This window comes from Chionomys nivalis, chromosome 2 (genome assembly GCF_950005125.1).
Source record: "Chionomys nivalis chromosome 2, mChiNiv1.1, whole genome shotgun sequence".
Lineage (NCBI taxonomy): Eukaryota > Metazoa > Chordata > Mammalia > Rodentia > Cricetidae > Chionomys > Chionomys nivalis.
This window is the reverse complement of record NC_080087.1, coordinates 66,274,006-66,301,398: the sequence shown is the minus strand read 5'-3', so window position 1 is coordinate 66,301,398 and position 27,393 is coordinate 66,274,006. Positions and strand designations below refer to the sequence as shown.

The 27,393-nt window shown below is 39.1% G+C and overlaps 2 pseudogenes; both read left to right on the top strand.

The window, feature by feature from the left end:
* The first annotated feature begins 9,833 nt into the window (after positions 1 to 9,833).
* Positions 9,834 to 14,868, top strand: LOC130867862 (sal-like protein 4; annotated as a pseudogene).
* Positions 14,869 to 26,255: 11,387 nt separating this feature from the next.
* LOC130867856 (vomeronasal type-1 receptor 4-like) lies at positions 26,256 to 27,173 on the top strand (annotated as a pseudogene).
* Positions 27,174 to 27,393: the final 220 nt, after the last annotated feature.

Here is a 27,393-nt window from a genome sequence, read left to right as displayed (position 1 = left end):
AACACAAAAATCCAAGACTATAGGAACAAAAAAAACCTCCACCAGAAGGAAGGTGGTGTGCAGTGCTCAATGACAACTTTGAGAGGCAGATTTATTGTTAGTAGACTGGCAAGTGAAGAATTGGCATGCTTTTTCTTAGTAACCATGGTTGGACACCTGTGACTCTGACCTTGTATGAGCTGCAAAGATTTGTTTTATAAAAAAGCTTTTAATCTATTTGAACTTGTTTCGAAGTGAAAAAGAAACTAATTATATATACTTAGCAAGGCAGACTTTAGGTGTCTGTAGTCCTCATGGGACAATGGATCTAGTTATGAAGTATGTCCCAGTATATATTCTATATATCAAAACTACATAGCTATGTGAACAGTCATCTATTTTCCCATCCAAAGATATCTGTGCCAATATGATTGACAGGCAATCATAAGATTACATGTGGACATTGTGTGAAAATGCATGGCTATAGGGATATTGCACCAGTGAAATTAGAGAAGAAAGCAGCAGTTTTCAGAGTAAGTGATAATTGCGTTGTGGCCTACAATAGCTCATGATAAATGATCTTGATACTTTCCCCAGAAGGTTGAATATGTGATATATGACTAAGAAAATTTGGGAAAAAAATCATTGCAGTTTTTCCTAACATCAGTCATATGAAGCCCTGTGCCTAACCTGTTATTGGGAGAATGTTGGCTTGTTGCAAATAGTTCATCATGATACTGCATTCTGTTGCTTTATAATGATCAAAATGCTCCAACATTAACTGAGATAGCTCATATTTGCATATATTTTAATTAATCAACAAAATATATCTTTACAACTGCATAGAATTTCATTACTACAAAAAGTTGAAACCATCAACACACAGTTATGATTCCATAAAACCTGATAATACATTGAAGTAAATTGCTGTAAGAACTCCATTACCTAGTGGAGAAGTGGGCCACTGCACTCTCAGTTTCCGTTATCACTTAGCCTGTTTTAGTCTTAATTAGGAATATTAATTTGTAAAAGCTGGATCTCTCTAAATCTAATTCAGTTCTGCTTATTTTTATAACTGAAGTCACAGTAGTGGCTTCCCCACATGCCGTGAAAAGTAAACATTCATATTGTATAGTGATTTATACATGATGTCTGAGTTTAAATGCCCAGAACTAGCCAAGCAGTCTCACAGAAAAAGAAAAAAAAAATCAGGTGAAAACTTATAATAACACTCATTCTGACTAACACAATCCATGAATCCTTGGCTTTGTCTTCCTTTGTAGGATCTTCAGTTTGACAGCAGGACCTAATACCATGGCAGTCAGTAAGCTGGTTGTAGGGAAACCTCCTTGTCACAGACAGATGTTCAAGTTTGCACAATTCCTGTCTCTTCCACCAATATCTGTTGTTTAACTTCAGAGGTGCTGTTAAGGTCCACAGTCTGGATTCGGATGCACTTGTTTGTTGCCAACATCTTAATTCTACTGTGTGAATGCCCCAGAAAACGGCATCTTTTGGTTGGAAAGACTTCCTCAGTAATTTTGACCATGAAGTTCTTTTCCATTTCCACAGAATGACTAAAAGTATGTTCATATGCAGCACTAGCTTCCTGAGTGTTTTTCAGGTCATCGCCATCAGCCCCAGGGACTCCAGGTGAGCAGAGCTTAAAGGGAAGAGCACAAAAATAAATTGGGTATTCTGTGTATCTGAACTGGATGCTGAACATTGTTTGCCAGCATTCTTACTCTTGTGCATGTGAGAGAAAAATACATCAAGAACAACACAGCAAACCCCAAAGATCTTGGATACTGTGCTGCTGATCCCAAATGCCAAAATCAGTATTATGCTGTATGCAGCATTACTGTCATTTCCCGATTTTCTATTTGTGGAGATTGTAGTCTGGGCCAGCACATCCATGGTTCTCATCCTGCACAGATACAAGCACAGAATGCAGCACATGCCTACAACCAATGTCCCCTCCACATCTTCCACTGAGTGCAGAGTCAACAAAACTATGCTTCTGTTGGTGAGCACCTTGGTCTGCTTTTCGCACTCTCTTGCATATTGATTATCTCTTTAACTTGTTTTATTAATCTCAGTTGGTTCCTGGTAAGTGAGTCTGTGTAAGTCACCCTATGTTTCCCAACTGTCAGGGCCTCCCTGCTTCTGGCTGTGACTCCAGCATATCCAGGTATTTCTGCTTTCTCTGCATAAGAAATGATCATTTAAAAATACTTACTTTAAGACAAATATGTATATTGAGAGGTTTTACATAATTTTCGTGTGTATATAGTCATACCCACACTATAATGAGTATAATATCTATTTAATAAGGATATGGATGTTTTATTAAAACTATACTGTTAGTTGTGAGGAATACATGTACATATATGTGTTTGTAGTATACATCTGAACTGAGGATGCATTTACTCAGATAATGTTCATTATCCAGCAAACAACATTTTCAAATATTTTGTATGAGTTGTAAAAATTTGGAAGGATAATTTTAAAGTGGATGAATATATATTTTATGACTTACAAATTTTCTAATTATTACTATGATAGAATATTTTAACACAAGAAGGATTGTTTAATATTTTATTGATGTATTCAATTTCCAAATTGTGAAATAAAATTATTTTGTGTATTGTTGGGTTTATTTTTAAAGTGTGTTTCTTTTTTTTATTTCAGGTTTTATTTTGCTTTTAATCACATAAATGTTTCCATAGCAGTCTTTAATGTCTCCTAGGGGTCACAAACCCACTACCCATTCTCAGTACATATCTGATCCTCCCACACAAGCCCCTAGTCTTATTGGTCTCTCTGTCAAAGTAAAATGTCTTTCACATTTCCTGTTCCTTCTGATCAAATCAGTTCTCTTTCTGTTTTTCCTAATTCCCATGGAAATTTTAGGTTTATGTCCTTTCTGCTCAAAATGGTCCATTGCCCATCAGCATCCGCATCATTTGGGAACTTGTTAGGACAAGTTTAAAGCACATAGTGAATTTCAATTGATGGTACATATCACATCAAAGCAGCCACATTAAAGTGTTCAGTAGCCAGTTATAGATAAGCATTATCTCACTGTAATTATTTCTAAAAATGAAGTCTCATTATAAACACAGAGGGTAACAGAAAGCACACTGCTAGACATCTCTAAGACTTACAGGAAAGCCACTAATTCATAATGTAGTCTTTGTGAACTTATATTTATAAAACTAGAAATTATGAAACTTAGGAATACTACAAAGCATTGATATGCTTTGCAGACCTTATAATAAGGTCTGCTCATATTTTTGGTCTTATGTAGCTTATACATCAAGGTGTCTTTCTTAAACAACCAGTGAACTCAATTAAGCAATATTTGTCTTAAATTGTTGTTGGTGTTATACCACAAAATAATGAGCATTTAAAACTTAGGCCTCCCTCTGTTTCCTGTTTTGCTTTCTTTTATCTGTTCACTTAAACTTTTAAAATTTATTTTCATACTGATAAATTCCACTTTTTAAAATTCTAATCCAACTTTTTGGGGTTTTTCAATGGGTTTATTTTCCACAAAACACTTTATGACCTATATCATAGTGTTTTTATTGTCATACAAAAGTTTTAAATTACCAATATGTATGTTTTCAACATCTGTGTATGAGTCAGCTATGCAATTATCAATATCAACTAGATTGTATTTGGCTCAAAAATGAAGACACACTGCTCCAGTGTCAAAGATGCCTCCTCATGTCCTTCTGTCCTCCTGTGTCAACTGTGCTTTATTATGCCATGGGCATAGCACAGATTGCCTTCACATGTTTTCCTTATATTTGTGAAGAATTTGAGCATTAAATGTTTTATAACGATTTAAAGTTTCATGTATTTTTCAAGTTTTGTATATATTCTCATGTTTCTGTTAGAATTCATGCATGTGTGAAACAGGTCCTCAGTGTAAGTGTTCTTCTCTCAAACCAGTGTGGTGTGGTTTGAAGAGTTTTTGATCCATTAACCAGATATTTCCCTTATGGGGAGCTGGGTTGGCAGTGAGATGATGCAGGAATGGTGGGACTTTCATGATGTTTAGTTCAAGACAATGTTTACAGGTTTGGAGCAAATTACCCTGATGTGGGAGTGTCATATATCAATCTGTTGATTTCATTGGTTAAGTAATAAAGAAACTGCTTGGCCCTCATAGGTTAAAACATAGGTGGGTGGAGTAAACAGAATAGAATTCTGGGAGGAAGAGGAAGTGAGCTCAGATGCAGGGCAGCTCCTCTGAGAGACAGACGCCGCCATGCTCTCCTCTCCAGAGCAGACACGATGAAGCTCTGACCCAGGATGGACGTAGGCTAGAATCTTCCCGGTAAGCACACCTTGGGGTGCTACATACATGAACAGAAATGGGCCAAGCAGTGTTTAAAAGAATAGAGTTTGTGTGTCGTTATTTTGGGGCATAAGCTAGCCAGGCAACCACGAGCCGGGCTGTGGGAAGAAGCCCTCAGCCCCCACTACATTACCCTTTCAGGAAACCTGAGCTCATCTCATGCAGTGTGCTATTTCTCAGAATTAGATTGTCCTAAAGCAGGTCACATGATTACACTCCCTTAATTCCTCTCTAGTCGTGTGAGGTCTTCTGAATATATTCCAAGCAACAATAAAACTGTCTCACCTCAGACTTTCTCTATAGTATAAGATTTGATGATGTTCTTGACATGTAAACCTGGAAGATATATTTCCTTTCTTCTTTAATATTCAGCATGATGTAACTCATAGCATTCTGAGCTGATGCTTGAAACATGAAAGAAATGTCAGTTTGGAGAGAGAAATAAGCACTGCACTAATTGACCACAATGTATTTGGCTCTTGTATGAATGTGTCACGGACATATTTGTGTTGGTGCCTGGTTTGACCACTATTCTGGATTATTCACCCATGGGAAATATTTCTAAACAGCTTCCAGGATGGTTACTGAACCAATAAATACCTTTATTCAGTTAAAAATTGTCTGTGATTCCACAACTGGGGTAGATGAATTGTTTAACTTGATTTGCAGAAACATTTTATTTATTTATTCATTTATTATTAAGTTGTTTATTTTACAATTCCATGTATGTATTACATTGTGGTTATTCACCCCTTTTCCTCCTCTATAACCACCTATCATCCCTACTTTTGCTTTTCCCAGATATGTGACTTTTGATTTTATTGTGTGACCCATTCAGTTTATCTAGGAACACCTGTGTGCCATTTAGATTGGGAGTGTCTACTGGAGGTTAGTAAAGTCACTAGTGTGCACACAAATGAAGACACTTAATCAGTAAGGGATAATCCCTCTCAGGCCCTCTTCCTTTTCTTCCTGGGTGTTGACCATTCTAGTGCAGACCCAGTGTGGTCTTAAGAGTCATGATTATAATGCTGGGTATTACCCTGAAGATGGCATATTGCTGCTCTTCTTATCTTTTGAATCTAACATTTTTTCCATTGCTTTTTATGTAATTTTCTTTGAGGATTGCAGAGAAAAGTATGAATGCCTTATTTAGGTCTGAGCACTCAATTTTCATTTGTTTTCGGTCACTTATGCGGCCTGTCTGCCATGTGTTCAGTGTAGTCCTCTGGAATAGCAGTTATACTGACAGTAGTATAGTATTGATTATCTACGTGTATAAACACAAATATTAGAAAGTGACTTTCTACTCTCTCAACATTGTCAAAATAACTAAATAACAAAATTAGGTCCCTCATCCAGGTATCTGAATGGATTTACAATGTATGATTTCCAATCTTCCTGTAGAATAAACTCCAGATCCATTCCAAGTGGTTGTTACACCATTACTATTCTGTTACCATTACCCAAATGAGCATATCTTAACTCACCTTTTGGATCATAGTTTGTAGAGATCACAGGTAGCTATGACCTGTGATGCCTTCTCTCATAATATCCTGTATAACATCTTTTAGTCCAGGAATGGTATCCTATAGTGAAAAGGACTCTGGTACACTTACAGTTCTATTTTTCTATCATGAGTCCAAGGCTTTTGATCTGTCCAGCAATAGCGCTTTGCCATCTACATATGGTGCGAAGTTAAAACCAGTAGCAAGATCCCATCCTGTTAGGTAGGATGTAGGGACTAAATGACTGCTAGCAAAGGGGTTTTAATGCTTAATGGATAATGAAAGTGTGATACAAGTATATGATATAATGTTGATCAGCTTCAGCTGTCAAAATAAGTGAAATTATGAAAAAAATCACCTAACTGTATTAGCCTGAAATAAAACTGCTCCAAGTAAGATTACTCAGGTGCAGAAATACTAACATCAAATACTTTCTCATAGGCGAGTCATCCCTTCAAGTCCCTAATATAATAGTCAAGATTCTGTAAGAGAAACAAATATTCTTAGCCACCAAGCCATCCTGCTAGTCATCAGTCTCTGTGGCAATATACCCTTGAAGTAATGTTGTGATTGATGATTTTTTAAATCTCACAGATCATTATCTCACTCAGATTAACCCCATGCTGTCTCTTTTCTGATTTTCCCATCAAGTGTCTTGCTCATTCTCTCTCTCTTATCATCTCTGGTACTTCATTAATTGGGATGGGATGATGTAATAAGTCTACTTGTGGGGCCAGATCTCTTTACCTCAACAGGATATGGTAATACCTTAGAGTAAGAAGCACCAAGAGTGTATGTCTCCCATATAAAAGTTATATTGCCAACATCTCTTTGACAAAAAGCAAATTCTCTACTTCTCACAGAAGACTACCTGCTCTTGTTCCTTAGCACTTACATTTCAACTTTACATTAGTCTTATTTCAGTCACTTGCATCTATAATGACATACATTTCCAGGTTTGCATGGAACAAGGTATATTCTCAGGGACAAGAGAAAGACAGCACTAATTTTATATTTCAAGTTGAAAGTGGAGGTCCTAGCATGGAGATGTGAGGTGGACACAAAGTGCCACCCTCCGCTGAGGAGATGCTGGCAATTGAGAACAGACAAGAGAAGAGAACGCTTGCACTAAGTATGAGACCCAGTGTGGATTAACCACAGTCCAGAAATAGATCCTCACTGAAAAAGTATTTGGGCAGCACAAAATGGACTTGAATAGGTGAAACAAGAAAGAAAAGATAATGATGGGCAAGTAGGTATGTGGGCTTGGAAAGGAGAGGAGGTGAGGCAGGGGAACGAACATGATCAAATTACAATGTATGAAATCTTAGTGAACTAATAAAAATAACAAATAAAAATGAAAAGAAAAAAGAAAGAAAGGAAACCTTCTTTCTACATTAATTTGTAAATAAAATATAAACAGCAGACATATGGATCCAAACACTGACCATTGAGAAAATAACATATTTCTGTGTATCTCTTCATTGTATATTTTCAATAACTAAAATGATGCCACTCACAGTAATGAGGAATATGGAATACCTTAATACTAGGATGAGCGATAATTTTTGGGTGCCCAGACACCAGCTAGTCCTTCAGGTGCATAGATCAGAATTTCAAGATACTTCCACTGAAAATGTTTCTGCCACAAGGGATGATATCTTATTTGAACATCTTCAAACTTTAACATGTTTACTGAAGGGAGGCTAGAAAGAAATGTGGGAATGGTTTTTGAACATTGTCACCTTGGGAAAATAGTTTTCTACAAAGTTCTAGGCTCCCCAAGCCTTACTACACCTTGATATCATAAGTGAGGTGGTAATTACAGGTCTATAGGGAGGGGAAATCACAGAGTTACAGACAAATAGCCTAGGCTCCAGCAGATTCAATGTAGCACACTTTCTGAACAGAAAGATCCTGGTACTCAGATCATCATCTCAATAAAGAGAAAGTGAGGGGAATCCCCAATGGCAGCCTTTCTGAGAGGCAGATTCTTAAGGAAAGGAGCATGTGAAGCATCTGAGGAAATCATTGCTGACACGTCCAGGTATCCAACACGTCCAGGTCTCCAGCAGAGAACTCCAAATACAGAGTCACACAGACAGCCCAGGTTAGTCTCAGGCAGGACGCAACCAAATGAAGACTGAATGCTCAGAGAGAGTTGTGAGGATCAGGGCAGTAAAATGGGGTGGGAAGTGTCGATGGTTTGGAAGGTTAGAGCTGTTGATATGTTATATGTGCGGAATTGGCTAGAAAATTTAATTATTGAATAGGAATATGTATGTGAGAATATCAGTATTGAAGGATTGAACTAAGAATAATAGAAATGAACAACAGGACTGATGAAAAGATATCCAAAGACAGACAGGAAGAAAACTCCCAAGGCATGAGTTTAGATAGAAAGAGAAACAGGATCCTAAATCTCAGTAAAACCGATTTTCCTAACTTAAAAGAATCCTTGATAGTGATCATTGAGGATTAACAAAAGTGATAATTGAATCCGATTTGAAGGTGATCAGTGCTGTTTTATAGTCTGTCAGATGCTCAGCTTCCATTCTGAGACCCCTAACCTCATTTGTCTGGGCGTAAGGCTGCATTTTAGGTTTCCCCAGACTTGTTTTAAACAGTATGAAGAACTGGAAAGATGCTTCTACTCTGTTTGAATCTCAGTCACCTTCAAATACTGGGCACAAGATGCAGTCAGGAACAACAAAGATTCATACAGGCTGAGAATAATGGTATCTGTGGTTAGTGGGTCGGGTTATTCCTAAGCTTTGAAGACAAAGTTTTAAAGAAAAAAATTCATGTATTTACCATGAGTTCCTATGCTGACTTCTTGAAAAAACATTGCCTTTCTCCTTTTACCTCCTTTAAACCAGTCTCCCCATTCTCACAAGTACACATTAGTAATGTGGGAACCAGATATGTGTGAACCAGTGGGAATGTTGAGGCACATGAGAAATGTTTGTGTTTTCTCAGTTTTGCATATTATATATAATTGTAAAAAATGTATATTAAATATATATATATAATCTGATGACCATTTAAAGTGTATCTCAGTTTTTTTAATTTACAGTTCAGCATGTTATACCATGATGGTTTACATGCATATCCTTATAATTTTCAGTCAGCAATGTTAATTCATTGATAATAGTTTGGATAACTTTGATATTATTTGTCACTTGAATGAATCACCTCAACTCAACAGAAGCTAATTTCTTTCGAATCTTATATTACATATTTTGATTTGAATGTTCTGGATTGTTTCATGGTGTGTTTATTGAAAGATACATGTTGTGGATCTTATTAAACTTGTGTCCCTAACACAAATTCAAATGGGTTATTAGCAGAATGATGTGGAGACCAATGCACTTGGCATAAAAACTGATTTGCATTTTCTTTCATGAATAATCTTTGGTTAATGCACCTAAAAAGCACTCACAACTGATGCATCCTATAAAGTAAGTATTCACAAAGATTTGGAAAGTACTGACAGCAAAAGAAATACATATGACCACTTATAAGTGAAAGGGAATGCTTAAGTACCGAAAATGGCATACAGCAGGTTCATCTGAAGTTCTATGACGGATAAGTTTCAGGAATGCCTCTGGAACCATTGTGCTATCTATTAGGAAGCAGCCAGGCTCAAGCAACCTCCTTAGCCTTAATCAAGACTAAACTTACAAACGCTCACCATGTTGCTGCATATTTCTGCTTCCCTCGTCCTTCAAAATCAAGCTCATAGCAGGGAACTCTACATATATGGTGAGGAGTGGAAAATTTTTCTTCACTCTGTCTTCACAGTAGGGACTTGTACATTGCTAACCTTTTTTAAGTTTAAGTTTTTGACTAAGGAAAACATCTTATAAATATTCCTAGAGAGAAGTGTGGTCAGTAGAGGATGTTGAATTTCACACACAGACCATGCCTCATCTTCCATGCAAGAAAGTGAGACTAAAACACCAGACCCAGACAAAATGACGGACAGTGATGGGACCATGGGAATGATCTTCTTGTCACAGACTGTACTTGGAGTTCTGGGCAATTTGTCTCTCCTCTACTACTATCTGTTTCTTTACTTTTCCCAAAGCAGTTTTAGGCCCACAGACTGGGTTCTGATGCATTTGATTGTAGCAAATGTCTTAACTCTCCTATGTAAAGGAGTGCCCCAGACAATGGCAGGTTTTGGTTGGAAAGACTTCCTCAATGATTGTGAATGCAAAGGAGTTTTCTATCTCCACAAAGTGGGCAGGAGTATGTCCTTTAGCAGTATCAGCTTCCTGAGTGTCTTCCAAGCCATCACTATCAGCCCTAATGACTCAAAGTGGGCACCACTTAAATGCAAAGCTCCCAAGTATGTTGTTGCCTGCATAAACCTTAGTTGGATTCTGAACCTTCTTATAAATACTGTTTTTCTTATAAACATAAGTTCAAAACAGGGCAATAAAAGCATCACAACGCTAAAAGACTTTGGGTACTGTTCTTCTGTTAATATTGGGGAAATGGATGCAGTTCTGCATATGGTTTACCTGTCATTCCCTGACGTTATATGCATGTGGCTAATGCTGTGGGCCAGTGGCTCCATGGTGCTCATCCTGCATAGGCACAAGCGGAGTATGCAGCACATGTTTAGGAGCAAGGTCTCTCCTCAATTCTCACCACACACCAGAGCTACCCAAACCATCCTTCTACTGATGAGCACCTTTATCTGCTTTTATCTGCTTTCCTCCATCTGTCAAGTCTGTTTGGCTCTCTTTTATAATCCTTCCTGGTTCCTGGTGAATATGTCTCTTTTCATTGCTGGCTGTTTCCCAACTGTGAGTCCCTTCTTGCTTATGTGCCGTAACTCCCAAGTGAAGACACTTTGGTTTACTTGTGTCAGGAACAGAGAAGCCCCATGATCATCTATGGGACACACAAAATGCCTGCTTGTTTTCAAAGATCAGTACTGTCCTCAGTCATCCTCACTCACTCTTTGCACAATGATAAATAGTCTATGGGTACAAATGAATGGCAAACTCATATGATTACATACCTGCATCCATATTTATTTCTGCTCTCCTATTACGATGTGTGTGGTTGCAATTCTGTTATTATAGTTGTTCCAGGAACAAAATTGAACTTTGAAATGAAATTGTTTATTTGGGGATTTGCTACGTTCAATGAAGCAAAGTTAATATCCTATTCTGTGTACTGTTTATTCTATATTCATCTTGGCATGTATTTAATTACCTGTATATAACACATTAAATATGATTATAAAGTCATACTTACCTAATTTATTATCTCTCAGAAAAGTATTCAATGTAAGCCAGGTCAAGTAATATGTTAGATTCCTTCTGTTCACAAGTGAAATGTGCTTAGAAATTAAATAATAATTAAAGTGACTTTATTTCTTTTATTCATTAAAAAATGCTTTTAAGAGAATAGTCATCCATGGTAATAAAATAATGACCATAGTTGTAAAGAATATAAAGAAGTTATATTTACTTCCCTGTTATTGTTGATTTCTCTTTTCTAGATTTCTTTTTCCCTCCTCTAACCTCCTATCCCATTCCCGACTTCATTTAAGTATTCCAATTCCATTATTCCCCCTTTAAACTTGACATCACAACATCTGTCTCATCTACCTTAAAATACACCCTAATGGACATGTACTAATTTCTTGACCTCTACGGACATTCCAAATGAAACACAAATAAAGTCTCAAAGTAACACTTGCTAATGGAAGAAAAAGACATTTTTGAGTTCCTGAGTCTAGATTACTTCACTAAGAATCGTTCTTAACAAGTCCACTCATTTCAAAGTGAATTTCATAACTAATTTTCTGAACATCTGAATAATGTTCCATAGTGTAACTGTGCCACATTTTAGCTATTCATTGATCAGCTGATGGACATCTATGCTGTTTCCATTTCTTGGATTTTTTTTTTTTTAAAGAAAACAGGAGAGTGGGGGGATAGGGCGCAACCTCTTCTCACCGCAGGACTGGGTGCCTGCCACCTGCACAGCACAGAGGGCATGGGAAGCCATCCACTTTAGTTCCTTTTGGAGGCATTTTTTTTTTTTTTTTTTTTTCTGCTTTTGGCTTTTACGCCGGGGATTACGAGGCCTGCTGCTGATCCTCGCAGTAACCTTTCCGGGTCTGACCTCCAGCCATCTTTGATTTTGATTTTTACACTGCGGCCAGCCGGAGGGTACCGGCCAGGACCCGAGTGGTGGGAGCATGGTCACCCCCGCCGGAAAGCACCTTCGCTCTTTAGTTTATTAATATTTTTGCACTGATCCCTTGGGCAGCACTGCTCAGCACAGGCCCGGGAGGTGAAAGGGGCAGAGGTCCGACTGCGGTTGACTAGGCCGGGCCTCCGCGGAGTTCAGGACAAACGGCCGAGATCTGCGGGCGAGCCCCTTTCCAGCCGGTCTCCACTAGGCCCTCGCCCCAACCCGCCGGACCGTCGCTGGAAAAATTGGGAACCTTGGGGGAGGGGGTCTCCCTGGTTTTCTCGTCAAATTCCAGCTCTCCGCGCTTGGTGGACTGTGCACAGCAGCGGGAGACTGCGCGCTCAACTGGACGCGTTACTTTTCCGGGAGTGTGATCCCACTTCCCCGCACCTTCCCGAGTTTATCAAGAGTTCGGTGACCCTACACCCGGTTTTACTTTTACCCCTTCAGGTCAAATGGAAGGTCTAGGCAGAGGATGTGAGTTTTGGGGTGCTGGAGCATCCCATATTTTAGGGCCGTGCAGCTGAGGTGGACTCGTTCTGCCTTGGCCAGGAGAGCTAATATGTGTGTGAGGGGGGGGTGAAGGGGCGAGGAGAGGCTGAGTTGCCAGGTTCATGTAGAACAAAGGGTTAACCCTAATCCTTCCTGCTTCCTCGGGAGAGGAGGGGCTCCTCACTCCTGGTCCCTGAGCTCTATTTGGGGTGAACGCATACTTAGTTCTTTTCTTTTCTTTTCTTTTCTTTTCTTTCTTTCTTTCTTTCTTTCTTTCTTTCTTTCTTTCTTTCTTTTCTTTCTTTCTTTCTTTCTCTCTTTCTCTCTTTCTCTCTCTCTTTCTTTCTTCTTTCTTTCTTTCTTTCTTTCTCTTTCTTTCTTTCTTTGTTTCGTTCGTTCTTTCTTTCTTTTCTTTTTTTTTTTTTTTTTTTTTGGTTTTGGGTGGTGGTTGGCTTTCTGGGGGGCTGGAAGTATAGCTTGCTACAGAAGGGCTTCCTGAAACCTCCACTGGCTGGTGTCGCGCTCAACCTGGCAGCGCCCTGAGGTCGTTGGGCGTGTGCTGTCACTGCGGTTTAGGAAGCATTTTCTGTTTTTTAAGCGGTTCGCCGGTGGTCCGAGCTCCCGCTAAGCGCTCTGGCGCCCTCTGGAGACCGATCATATGCGGATCGGGTTACACACCTGGTGCTCCAGTGAACTCCCCAGGAAATGGCGATGAAGTGATGGAGGACAGGGCCCTGGTGAAGCGCCCCCTGTGGGAAGAGACTCACGACTGCGAGAAGTGTGAACACAAGAAAAGTTGCACTAAAAATCCTCCTGTCCTCATCATGAAAGGGGTCAGTGTCTTCAGAGGACTTCCCCAGAGCTGTCCTGAGCCACCAACTGGACAGCCCAAGCAATAAGGACAGTCACCAGGACAACAGCGGCAACTCAGAGAACTCGAAGTAAAAGCTGGGTACCAACTCCATCCTGTACTTAAAGACAGACGGCCCTGCCACCTACACCCCAGGACATAAGCTATTTACTCAAAGGCAAAGTGGCCAACACCATTGTGACTCTGCTGGTTCTCTGTGGTACCAAGGTGGCAGTGAATCAGAGGGATGTGGAAGCCCCTGCAGTACCGGTGCCAGCTTCCCACAGCACCCTATGGTCGTGGAGCAGATCCTGTGTCTGCAGCAGCAGCAGCAGCTCCAGCGGATCCAACTCACGGAACAAATCCGAGTCCATGTGAACATGTGGGCTACACAAGCCCTCCACATCAGAGTGGGCGGGTGTGGACACTCTGAAGGTCTTAAGCAACCATGTGCCTCAGCAGGCGTCCGCTGCTGTGGCCCTGCTCAGCGAGAACTCCTCAAACCCGGCCCTGTCTCTAAATTCCTTGAAACACGCCGAACACACTAAGCCGTCAGTGTCTCCCTACACCCAGCACTTGTCCTCGGGGTTTTCGTCCTTCACCTTGAAGCCTAATGGGACTTGGATTCTCCCCAACTTTCTGTCTGGTCTCCTAAGCGCCCTGCTACCTCAGACCCCAGACTCTGAGCTTCTTCAGAGTCCCTTCTCTACTGTGGCACTCGACCCATTCAAGAAAGAAAAAGTGAAGCCTCCAAACATCTCTGCATCTGCATTGGATGTCACAGGTCAAGGACGAAGCCTTCCTAGGCAAGCACAGTTTTGCACCAGCATCTCCTCAACATTGATCCGCGCCCAGTCCACCTGTGTCAAAGTTGAAGTTCCTGGCACCTTTGTGGGACCCTCCATCATGTCCTCAGGCATGGCGCCTTTGCTAGCAGCACAGTCATGCCTACAAGTTGAGCAGCACTGCTGTACACGTTGTGGAAAGAACTTCACCTTCAGCGCCCTTCAGATCCATGAGTTGAAGCACAAGGCAAAGAGCCTTTTGTTTGCAACATCTGTGGGAGAGCCTTCACCACTAAAGGCAGCCTGAAGATACACTACATGACGCATGGGGCCAATAATCACTCTGTCCACCCGGGAAGGAAGCTGGCCAGAGAGAACACTGTGGCTGTGCTATGCACGGAGGGAAAGAGGGTGCCTGAGATATTTCCCAAGGAACTCCTGTCCCCTCGCTGTGAGTGTGAACCCCACCATGTGGAACCAGTATATCTGATGAAGACCAATAAGATCTCTGTGATCCAAAGCGCAGGCATCTCCACTGTGCTGGTGTCCTTGGGGGCCAGCTTTCTGGTGAGCAAGGCCACACAACTTCCAAGTTCAAAGGCTCACAGTCGACTGTGGGCAGGAACGTGGAGACACCTGCTGTTTCCAATGATGCGTCTGTAAGTCCCTGTCTCTGGCCTTCATCTTTGGAGGCCCCATCCCTGAACCCTCCAAACCTTGACCCCTCCCCAGAAGAGGGTCAAGACAGCCAGCCAAAATCTTGACCACTCCCCCAGTCTATTTAAACTGCTCCCCAGAAAGTCCCCTTGTGGTCTCCCCGTCCCCGTCCCCCGTGCGATGGCCGCTTCTCCGTTCCCCTTGGGGCCATCATGGGAGTTCTTAAGGTCATGGGAGCCCTTACCCATTGAGAGGAGTGGATGGTGGCAGGCTGGTAGGAGGCAAGAGCGGGCAAGAGGACGGATGGTATGATGTAGAATGTACTTCTGTAAATGTGTTGCTTTTATTGATTAATAAATAAAGCTGTTTTTGCCAATGGCTTAGCAGAGTAAAGCCAGGAGGGAAGTCCGAACACAGAGAAAGATAGCAGGCATAGTCGAGAAGACACCATGTAGTCACTGAAGGAGAAACATTACGTATAGTCACTATTGTGTAATTTAGGGCCTCAGAACTTTCTCACCTTTTTGAGTGCATATGTCAGAGAACCTGAAGTTCATGAGTCCAGTTTGACTGGCTGGTCAGCCAGGCCCAGAGACACTCCTGTCTCCACCTCTGCTTCACTGTTATTTAAGCACATGCTGCATTGCTGCACTATCATTACAACTTCACACTGCTTTACTGTACTGTTACTACAAGTGTATGTCGCTTTACTGCGCTGTTATTACAAGTGCATGCTTTACTGTTATTACAACGGCATGTTGCTTTACTGCACTACCTACTCAGGTTAGGTGCTAGAGATCACACTCGAGTCTTAAGGCTTCCTCAGTAAACATTTTAGCAACTGAGCCATCTTTGCAGACCTGGGACCAATTCATCTTATAACTGAAATTTTGTATATGTTGACCAGTATCTCCTCATTTGTCTCACTCTTCAGTACCTGGGGTTTTTCATACTTTATCGGGATTCTAGAAATTAAGCTTTCTCAGATTCTGCATGTCAATGAAAATTTCTCTGTGTCTGGTTTGTATTAATTCACACGATGCCCATCATTTTCATCTCTATCATTATAGACAGGACTTTTATCTAAAGTTAGATAAAATACTCAACTGCTTGTTATGAAAGGTTGCAACTGTGCACTTCTCAAAGTCCTGCAGACTAATAGTCCTATCTCATAAAAACACTGACAACTACATTCAAAGTTTTAATTTTTAATATACTCCAATGCTTTTAACGGAAGGGAGAAATGGAGAAAGTAGAGATAGACTGTATCTGGAGCCTCAGCCAAATGTCCTTGCTCATGGACAAGGGTTTCCAGGATTCTCCTTGTGTGCTGAAAACTTCATGAACATCTAAATCCCAGAAGGGTACTCTTCTCCGTTGTGAGCTGCTGTCAAAATTAAAGCTTAGTGGATTACATAGAAATGTTTTATAAGCCATTTTGCTGACATTACTTCTCCTGGAATGTTAGAATTTAGAATGCAAACAAAATTACAATCAATATGACTATTGTAAGTTGACCATAAGGGAAAAGATTAATAATCGGTGAAAATGAGCAGGGACCTCCAACATACACACTGTGAGCTCTTCCATGTCTGCCCCATCTCTTCCCTCATTCACCTTTCATTCTACACAAGACAGGAGGGGATGCTCCTCCCAGTGCACAAAACTCAAGATGCAAGTGAACTGCAGCAGCCAGGTCTGTCCTTCTACATCCAATTTCAGCCCATAGGAAAGACGGTAAATATTCCATAGAGCCCTTAACCCAAACTCACAACTGGCAAATATGTGTTTTCAGTGACAATTTATAAGAACAATATTTTTTGTCTCCCGTGCAAAAAAAAAAAAAAAAAAGGGAGACTTTCAATTCAGTTTACATTTGACCATAAAGGAATGCTGGGGGTCAAACAGTAACTTACAATCTGGCCTTTACAATCACATTAATTTGCAAGCTCCATCTGTTCTTCTCTGCATAGTCACACTCTACAGTTTCTGATATTTCTCTATCTGTTAACTTTTGCCATGTACTAAAATTTCAAAAGCTCTTTCACACCCTTCTACACAAATATTAGCACACACATTTTTTCTTATGACCTATCTAAATATCATTCTACTGTATTAAGTTTAAAATAAACTTAGTGAAATACTAAGCCCCTTCCTTTGCACCTAAGACCCTTCCTCAAAACTTTTCTTTCTCTTTTGCTGTGTGTTTGCTGCATGTACACCGTGTACTTTTGCTAATTCCACATGATCACTCTCCTGCATGCAACTGACTACCCAACATTAACTTTCACATAGCCTTAAACTTTGTGAGCCAAACCCCAAAACTATGATAACAAACGTATATTATAGCCACCTCAGATAGAGTCATTTTGCCTGAATTTTTCATTTGTGATGACTCTCAAATCGTTTCTCTGTTATCATGGAGTTTGTATATCTCCCGGGTTGTCTGTGTTGCTTTAAAATGGTAGATTAGTTTTGGAATTTACAAACATCCATCTTTCAAAGAGGTTTTCCTAACATTTCCCTTGCTGTTTAGTTGCTATGGACTAGCAAGAGAAGCACATTATTCAGCTACCATGTTCTGTGACTATTTTTTCTCCATCTCTGAAAATAGTGCTTCAAAAGACTTTAATTCTATAATTACAATCTATATTATTTTGAAAAAAATACACGAATCAGACCTTCTTTTGCCTGAAATATGTAAATTTTTACCCTATAGATTTTTATTAATTTTTCATAATTTCATTGGTTGTACTGTTTCCTTTTCTCACTCAAACTCCTCCCATGATCACACTGCTCTTTCTCAAATTCATGGCTTTTTCTTGAAATATTTTTCTTGAAATATGTATGTGCAACATAAACACACACTACTCAGTTGATATAATGTTACCTGTATATATTTGATTTCCAAGCTGATGACTTGATATTTACCTTAGTTAGGGCTTACTATTGCTGTGAGGAAACGCCATGACCATGGAAACTCTTATAAAGAAAATATTTAACTGAGATTTATAGGTTCAATCCATTATGGTGGGGACCACAGCAGCATGCAGGCAGGCATGGTGCCGGAGAAATAGCCAAGTGTCCTACATCTTGCAGGCAACAGGAAGTCAACTGACTGTCACTCTGAGTGATGCTTGAAAAAATACCTCAAAGCCCGCCCCCATAGTGACATATGAACAACAGAAGGTGTGGCTCAGATTAAAGGTGTACCCTCTTGTTGTTGGAGACAGCTCATTAAATTCTTGGTCACCCAGACCTGATATAACCATACAGAAACAATATTAATTAAAACACTGCTTGGCCTATTAGTTTATACATATCTCTTACATCTTAAATTAACCCATTTCTATTATTTTATATTTTACCATGAAGGTCATGGTTTACCAGCAAGGTTCCAACATCTGTCTCCTGTGGTGGCTACATGGTGTCTTACTGACTCCACCTACTTTCTCCCAGCATTCAGTTTAGTATTCCTGCCTAGCTCTATAGACCTATCACAGGCCAAAGCAACTTCTTTACTCATTAACCAATGAAAGCAACATATATACAGAAGGATTTCCCACATCATTTCCCCTTTTCTGTCTAAATAAAAAAGGAATGTTTTAACTTTATCATAGTAAAATTATATATTACAAAACAGGTATCAAGCAAGAATCACAGTTACAATATTTATATCTATTTTTTATCTTTTATTGTAACTAATAAAAACTGTAACTATATCTATTCTTCAACTCCTTCAAAGACTCCAGAAAGATTATAATATTACCTAAGTAAATAGGAAGTACATTGTAAGCAACTTCCAAAACTCTAGAATTGATAGAGATATTTCACTGCCTGGATAGTCACTCAAAGTCCTTCTGTATCATTGTAGCATACATCTTCAGACTACAGGCCCATAGTACCTGGCAGACTTTTCCATGAAGGAGGATCAGCCTCCTGGCTACAAACTGGCATACCAACTGTGCCAGCTAAATCCACATAATGCCTGAGAGAGTTTGGAAAGGAATTATAGAAACAAAAAAACAAACAAACAAACAAAAAACAAGCAAACAAAGTTTAACTGATTTTTTTTTCCGGATGGTCTCTGTTTGCTGGAGGTGAACAGAATGCTGTGGCTCCTTTAAGAGAGGTCTTCTTGATTATGTATTAGCAGTAAAAACACCATGCGGACATCGTGAGGTTTTGAAATGGCAGCTTCCTGGTTTGAGCTCATTGCAGGAACAGCTCTAGCTCCTTCAGGAGGCAGAGTACTTCAGTGGGATCTATGAGCAGCAGGTTACAAATTGCTTAATGGTGACACAGACCCACTGCGACCTTGAAGCTGGGGCAATGTTCATGGCTCTCAGAGGCAGTGAACATGCCTCCACCATGTTGGACTGGGCAGAACCAACAGACAGTGCTTTCAGAGTTGGTCCTATCCAGGCCTGCTTACCATTTAAAAGCAAAACAGTGCTTCTGGTAAAAAACTAATTATAAATATGCCTGTAATAAAGACAAATTCAGATGAAAAATACCTCTAAATGAGTCACAGTGTTGGATATATGTATATGGGCTTTGGAAAGAGAAGAAAAAGAGTATAGAGAGTTTATAAAAAGAAGTAAATAATTCTAAGAAAAAAGTTCTTAAAGAGAAAGGGAGAATATAGACAGACATAGATTAAAGGAGCAAAGAAAAATAAGCCACCTAAACATGGAATATACACAGAGAGTCTAGATTATGTATACCATTGTGTTTTCTTAAATTTTTTTTTTTACTGTGAATGTGCTAAATAGAGACATTTCATTGTACAGGCTGCTTGGCTAAACCAACATATATACATTAGGTATCTTGACTTCAAAATTTGGCTCTAAGGATGTGTTGCTTTGGAAAAGAAGTTCTGCTTTTGTTTCCACAGAGAATGAAAACCTGTGAATTCCTTCCACACTATTGTAGTTTGATTGAACAAGATTCCCCAAAAGGTCTCCATAAAACCCCCCAAATACTTTGCCCAACAAAAAGTAGGAAACAGTTTGGAGAGAACTATGCCCAAATTTGCAAATATTGTTTACAAATGTTTATTACTTTTAAAGGGGAATATGCTATAGAGATGAATACTTTGCATTGGTATGAATCTTGGTTTATTGATATAAAAATTTAAGGTCAATTTTTATATGTATATTTCTGTTCTTTATTAAGGTATAGCTTTTTGTGCTGTTCATTTAAAATTGTAATGTATAATTCAGAAATACAGGCTAATAAATAGTCACTTATAATAGTCAAGCTTGTAGTCATGTAAGTAAGGTTTTCTAGATGTACAGAGATATATTTCAGATAGATAATTATTCTTCAAATGTTTCAAAGACCTTCATAATATGGCATTTAAAATGTTTTAAGAACTTAGGACTTTTTATGACAATGAGACACATCTGGCAGCACCCATCAATTCCTGGAGAATGTTGAGCACAGAAGATATTTCACTTGGAGCTTGTTTTCTTCTTGGCAAAACTGATCTTTGGGCAAAAAATTGCCCATGCCTCAATCACTGATGAAAATGCATGGTGCCCAGACAGTACAAGGAGAATGCAAGAAAATAGACTGTTAAACCTTGCCAAGACAGGGTAAGATGGTTTTGAAATTTTCCTGCCTCTGAAAATGGTCTGTCAGTTACTCTAGGCCTTAGCCAAAGCTGATTGCTCCAACACTGCAAATGATACTTTGAGTGATTGCTCAGGTATCCAGTTGTTTCTGTCATTTATTGCACATTTTGGAAGATGCTTGATTGCAGCCTATTTATTCAAGTAATATTATTTCCCTTCTCAGGTCTTTGATGGGGTTGAAGACTAGATAGTTGTAATTACTTTCCTCTCCTGACTTGGCCAAGCTCTTTCTAATATAAGACTTAGACTCCTTAGGATGGATAATTATTGAAACATTTATTATATGTTTCTTGTCTGATATTATTTATACTAGTCGTAATTCTAATTTTTATACTTGATATTTGTTCTTACTGTATATAGTCTTATATTAGGCTTTGAACCCTCTTATTTAGATAAAAGTGGGAGGTGCTGTGGGAACTCCTTCAGCCAATAACCTTTAAGATACCATCCACTTGGGCCTGGTCTCATACTATAAATGCATCCACTAATGTGCACACACCTGCCCCCCCTCGTCTCTCTGTCTCTCTCTGTCTCTCTCTCTCTCTCTTTCTCCTGCTGCTGCTGGATTTGGTTCCTGCTCCCTGTTCATGCAGAGGACTGTGATCTGTAAGTCTACCCCTAAATAAAGAACCATTTTTTATGCTCAATTCTGAGCTTGTGTGGGATTACCTTATAACGCCCATGATCACCCTCCCACTTCAAAGCCTGTGTCATCCAGCCTCCTCCAATAAGACCACACTTCCTCCTACAAGATCACACCTCCTAGTAGTGGCACTCCCTATGAGCTTATGGGGGCCAAATATGTCAAACTACCATAATATTTTATAGCCAATATGGGTGGTATTTCCTGGGGAAGACCATTTCTCTTTATTTCAGATTTTTTTTAGCAATCTGTAGTTCTTTGTCTAAGTTTTGGTTCTATGATATTTCCTCCTTTTATGTTACCGTGTCTACTGAAGTTGCCTTTGCTAAGGTCTTGGGTTAGGCAGCCATATTGATGGAACTTCTTGAGTGTAAATTTCTTGACATTTCTAGGAGGCAAAAATCTTGCAGCAGATTTCCTGACTCTTACAATCTTTTTGCCCTAATCTTCCATAATGATCCCTGAGTCTTAAGTGTAGGAATTGTGTCATCAATGTATCAGTTATGAGTGGAAACCAAATCATTTCTTTTTGTCTTCATTTTGGCTATAGTTATCTGTAATGGTCCCTTTCTGTTGCAAAGAAAAGGTTCTTTGATGAAGGGTGAGAGCAACACTCACGTGTATGTAGAATGGCATTAGAAATTATTCTGGCTTATTAAATTTGTGATAATAGGTTCTCCTCCTAGACCCATCCTCAGTCACCTTGAGTGGCTGACTAGGTTTCCAGAATGCTTATTTAAATCTTATAAGGAATAAAATTATGCCAAGTTATGTCTATTGTAAAACAATGTAGCTGAGGGTTGTTATTGAAAATATATTTGTAGGTAGTCCAGACTGTTTTCTAATTCACAATTCCATCTTAGTCTCAGATGTTCTTATGATGTGGGAGGGTCATCTGTCTATGTGTTATTCTCATTGGTTAATAAAGAAACTGCCTTGGCTTTTTGATAGGGCAGGATTTAGGTAGGTGGAGTAGACAGAACAGAATTCTGGGAGGAAGAAAGCAGAGTCAGAGAGATGCTAAAGAGCCAGCCACCAGGTCAGACATGCTGAATCTTTCCCGGTAAGCCACCACCTTGTGGTGCTACACAGATTATTATAAATGGGTTAATCAAGATGTGAGAGTTAGCCAGTAAGAGGCTAGAGCTAATGGGCCAAGCAGTTTTTAAATGAATACAGTTTCCTTGTAATTATTTCAGGAGTAAAGGTAACTATGCGGGAGCAGGATGGGATGAAAAGAAGACCTGCTTGCCTCTCAACTGCATTCTTAGATTAAAACTGCTACCACACAAATACTGAATGACCTCCAAAATTAGTGGATAATTTTAAGTTTAACACTTAATCCTCATCACACTGAGCCCACAAGAACAGTCATTTTTGTGTTTCCAGCACAAAACATGTCTGATATCTTTCACAGAGTCAACACTTTGTTCACTATTATGGTCAAGGCAGCCATGTTGTTTCTTTCCTTCGGATTTTTAATATTTCTTCACTTCACCCTTTTCCTTCTTTTCTGTCTCTCTGTCCTTGGTATATTTCACTATCATCTTGCTCCATCTCCTTTCTCCAGAGCTCATGCCTCCCTATCTGTGTCTCACATATACAGATCACCCTACAAACCCTCCTGATTTCTCTCCATAGTTCTTGATATGATTGATAACATTCATAAATACTTTAAAGTTTCAAAATTGTACACACTTTGTTGAAAGTCACTGAAAGGTATTTCCAACTGTTAGCATTCTGTTCTTTTTCTTTGAACTATGCTTTATTATTCACTTTCTTCCTTAAAATAGAAACTAGTCAAGTGTTTACTGAGATGAGAAATCAAAAATACATAGATTTTGAAAATACAAACTCTAAAAAAAAATTGAATGGTAAGCGTGCAGTTCACTAACAGATCCCAGAAAGACTTAAGAATTCTCTATCCCTGGACACACATAAGTCTACCTCCAAAGGTCATGGAGAAACAAGACCCTCTTTACAATTTGCGATAGTCTCTTAAAACAATCTAGCAAGAAACTTGTAACTTTTTTTTTAAACTATCACCTGGGGAGAAAGTTAACTCTGAGAAACATTATTGTTCAGACCTGTGCACCCATTACTACTAAAGTTGAAATGATAATTTTAGGTCAGAGGGGAAGAAAGGTCACAGAATCACAGACCCATATTTCAGGCATTGTCTTCTTTTCTACACATTTCTCCTAGTCATAGAGACAAAAAGAATGGATGGTTTTTTCAATTGTCATGTGAGAAGCAAAGTGTTGATGGGAAAGCTGTGCATGCCATCTGGGTAAGTGATCTTATGAGGAAAAAAAGATCTATAGACTGAACCTGTTTGTATGGCATAACATCATAGGACACAGAAAAGGACCTGGAAATTGAGTTCAAGACACAAGAAAAAATGTGATCTTAGACTCATGCTTGATACTTGTTTCCCTAGACTCAAAGAAATTGTCAGTCACAGTGGTGGGTGTTGCTTTATCAAAGTCTAAATGAAACTGTATTTCCAAATGTTTACGTGTATAATTTGTGTGCTTGCTCTGATCCTGAATTCTAAGTTCCCTAGGTTGATGCTATGGTTTCCCCATGCATTGTGTAAAAGGTGGAAAGTATCTAGAGGAAGCTTATTTTGGGGCAGAAATACATGCAAAGGGAAACTGCTTGAGTAGACAGTTTTCTCTAACTTTTGACACACAATGAAGGTAACGAGACAGGAATTTTCTTTACCTCAGCATCATTGCCTTTCGTTATAATTATGTTGTTTCCCTTCTAGAAAGCCTGAAAAGAAATCTTTAAGAAAGAAGTTAGCATGGATATAATATACTTCTTACACCAGCACTAAGCTGCTTTCACTTGTTTAAAAACATCCTCCTTGTAGAAAATATATCCTCATCTATTGTGGTGGTCTGATAGAGGAGACTGGTGTGAATGTGGACAGCCATCTGGAGTTCTCTTCCTCAAGTTCACAAGAGGACAGTGAACCTAATCCTGTTGTAAGTCATTTCTATTATATGTCATGAAAATCAGATATTTTCAATTTAAATGAACAAACGGTTTGTCAACATGTCTGTGAGTATGATAACCCTTGTGCATGGTGTTATTCACCTGTCTTGCTTCATTGAAAATGGTCTTATTAACTCAGGTATCAATAAGTACATAAGCATATCATCAGATCAATAATAATGTTTATATCTCACTTTATGACTGTATGTCTTCTTTTTTAAGTTATGACAAAGTATGTGATGACTGACAGATTCTTATCATAGATTTCTGGGTTTTGTTATGCAAACTAGTTTTTTCTTTGAAAACACTATCAAGTCATTCTATTAAGGGATATTCAGTCTATAAATTAGCACAAATAAATTATTATATATCAGTCCTAGGACAGAGCCATCTTTATAGAGATGTTCAGTGTTTACCTTGGTTCATGTTTCAGAAATATTATGTTTTTCTCATTGAATTAAAACACATGGGTGTTCATTAACAGTGGCTACCACCTTATGTAATAAATATCTATACACACAAGGATACTTCCTACTATCAAATATGTAAAATCAGCCGGGCGGTGGTGGCGCACGCCTTTAATCCCAGCACTCGGGAGGCAGAGGCAGGCGGATCTCTGTGAGTTCGAGACCAGCCTGGTCTACAAAGGGAGTTCCAGGACAGGCTCCAAAGCTACAGAGAAACCCTGTCTCGTAAAACAAAAACAAAAACAAAAAAAAAAAACCAAAAAACAAAAAACAAACAAACAAAAAAACCCAAATATGTAAAATCATGCTTGTTGCAAGATCATATGAATGTGTAAGTACAAAAATGCTTGAGCAATCCATGTACTGCTTTATAGGGAGGATGCTGACTTACTGTACTATCTGTCCATCCTCAAATACTTTCAAGTCCCCCTTTTCCCACTTATCAAGCATGCGCTCTCAAAGGCTTATCCCAGATAGTTAATACACTTTTTTTAAATAATACTTTATACACATCAGTTATTACTATAAAATAATAATACACTAGGATGATTTGGTAGCTTTCAAAGGAAGGAAAAGAGAGAAGACTTCCTTCTTACAAAACCTGTCTCATCAGAATAACTTTTTAAATAACAATTTTTCTAAGTGGATCTATACAAATATATTTAGTGACTACTCTTGTCTGATTCCTATACCACTAATGATCAATGTAATTAAAAGAAAGACTTGTAGTGGGAATCACTCTGGAATAAGCATTTTGACACTGATGAGAGTGGGAGAGAGCAGATGTCACCAGTGAAACAAAGCTATAATAATGCCAGCAAGACTTTGGTCTTGGGTTCAGTTTGCATTATCAAACCACAAGGTGGGGAAGACAAGCAATTGAGATTTTACAGAAGCCTACATGGCAGTCAGCAGGATGTTAATGGCAATGGCATGTTGTTCTGGCTATTTCTCCAGGTCACTCTGTTCCAGGTAGCAAGTGAAGTAATTCTTGGCACATAGGCAGTACAAATAGGGGTGCTTTAAGTAATTAATCAGAAAATATTCAATAATTGTTTTTTTACCTTATTCTATTTCAGCCCAACTTCCACAATCATTGCCTCAAAAAACAAACAAAACAAAACAACAAAACACATGTTGCATTCCTTTTAAATGTAAAAATGGTTCTTGTTACTCCAGTTTAACAGAGTTGAATATACACATACGTGCACACACACATACACACACACTCACACATACACGAACTTCAATGAAATTGAATCTTAGAAATATTACTTTTCTATATTTATGACTCATATACTTTTACCTACATACTCCATCCTTACACATCACCTAATATTACCACTTTTTAGAGTTCTAAATTTACAAATAAAATTAGAGTCATTGCTGCCTTCTAGACCATGAACAGAGAGGATGAAAAGGTCATTACAATGTACTGTCTTGCAGTGGAAACTTGTATATTATAAATGCCTCCTACACTAGTAGATGATCTCTTAAAAGCCTCTTAGTAAAATAAGGTTGAAGGAAATATTCACAAAGGATTAACTGAGGATGGAGAATGTTGAGCTCACTTGATATATGAAACCTACACCTCATCTTCCTGCACAGAATCCTTGGGCTCAGACCGCAAGAACCAATGGCATGGCAGTCACAGATGTGGCTATTGGAGTGATCTTCTTATCACAGACTATCATTGGAATTTTGGGAAATTCCTATCTCCTCTGCCACTATCTGTTGTTTAACTTCAGGGGATGCAGGCTAAAGACCACAGACTATATCTTGATGCACTTGATTACAGGAAACACCTTAAGTCTGCTGTGTAAAGGTGTGCCCCAGGCAATGGCAGCTTTTGGTTAGAAAGACTTCCTCTGGGATATCGGGTGTAAACTACTTTTCTATCTCCACAGGGTGGGGAGGACAGTGTCCATCAGCACCACCTGCTTTCTGAGTATCTTTCAGGCTTTGTCATCAGCCCTATGGACTCCACATGGGCAAAATGTAAATTGCAAGCTCCCAGGTACATTGGTTCTTCCACATGTGTGACCTGGATCCTGTCCCTTCTTGCAAACATTGCTTTTCCTTTGCACACAACTGGAAAATTTAACAATATAAACATCACTAGTCTAAAAGACCTTGAATACTGTTCTGCTGCCCATCATGATAAAGTCATTGACATCCTCTATGCAATATTATTCTCAAGTCCTGATGTGTTTTTCACATTGCTGATGCTTTGGTCCAGTGGCTCCATGATTTGCATCCTCTACAGACACAAGCAGAGAATGAAGCACATTCATAAGAAGCAACTACTCCCAGAGGTCCTCCCGTGTGTCCAGAGTCACAAAAACCATTCTGCTCTTGGTGAGCACATTTGTCTGCTTTTACACAGTTTCCTGCCTCTTAGATATTCATTTAACTCTGGTTTATCATCCCACATGGTTCATGCTAAATGCTGCCTCAATTGCCTCTGGGTGTTTCCCAACTGTGAGTCCCTTTCTGCTGATGAGCAACAACTGTGAACCTTCACTCTGTTTTCAAAGTGCAAGGAATAGAAAATATTAATCATAAGGTCAACATGTAAATTATTTGCTTCTGATCAACGTTTAGTTCTTATTCCATCACCTTTCATTCTCAATACACTGTTGAAACTATCACACCATAAAGCCAGGGTGACACATGTGTGAACCTACGCACATGAACTTGTGTGCTGTATTAAGTGTATATTTGCAAACCTCATTCTTTTTTGTGAACAAAGAATGCCTTTAGTTAAATTATTTGTCAT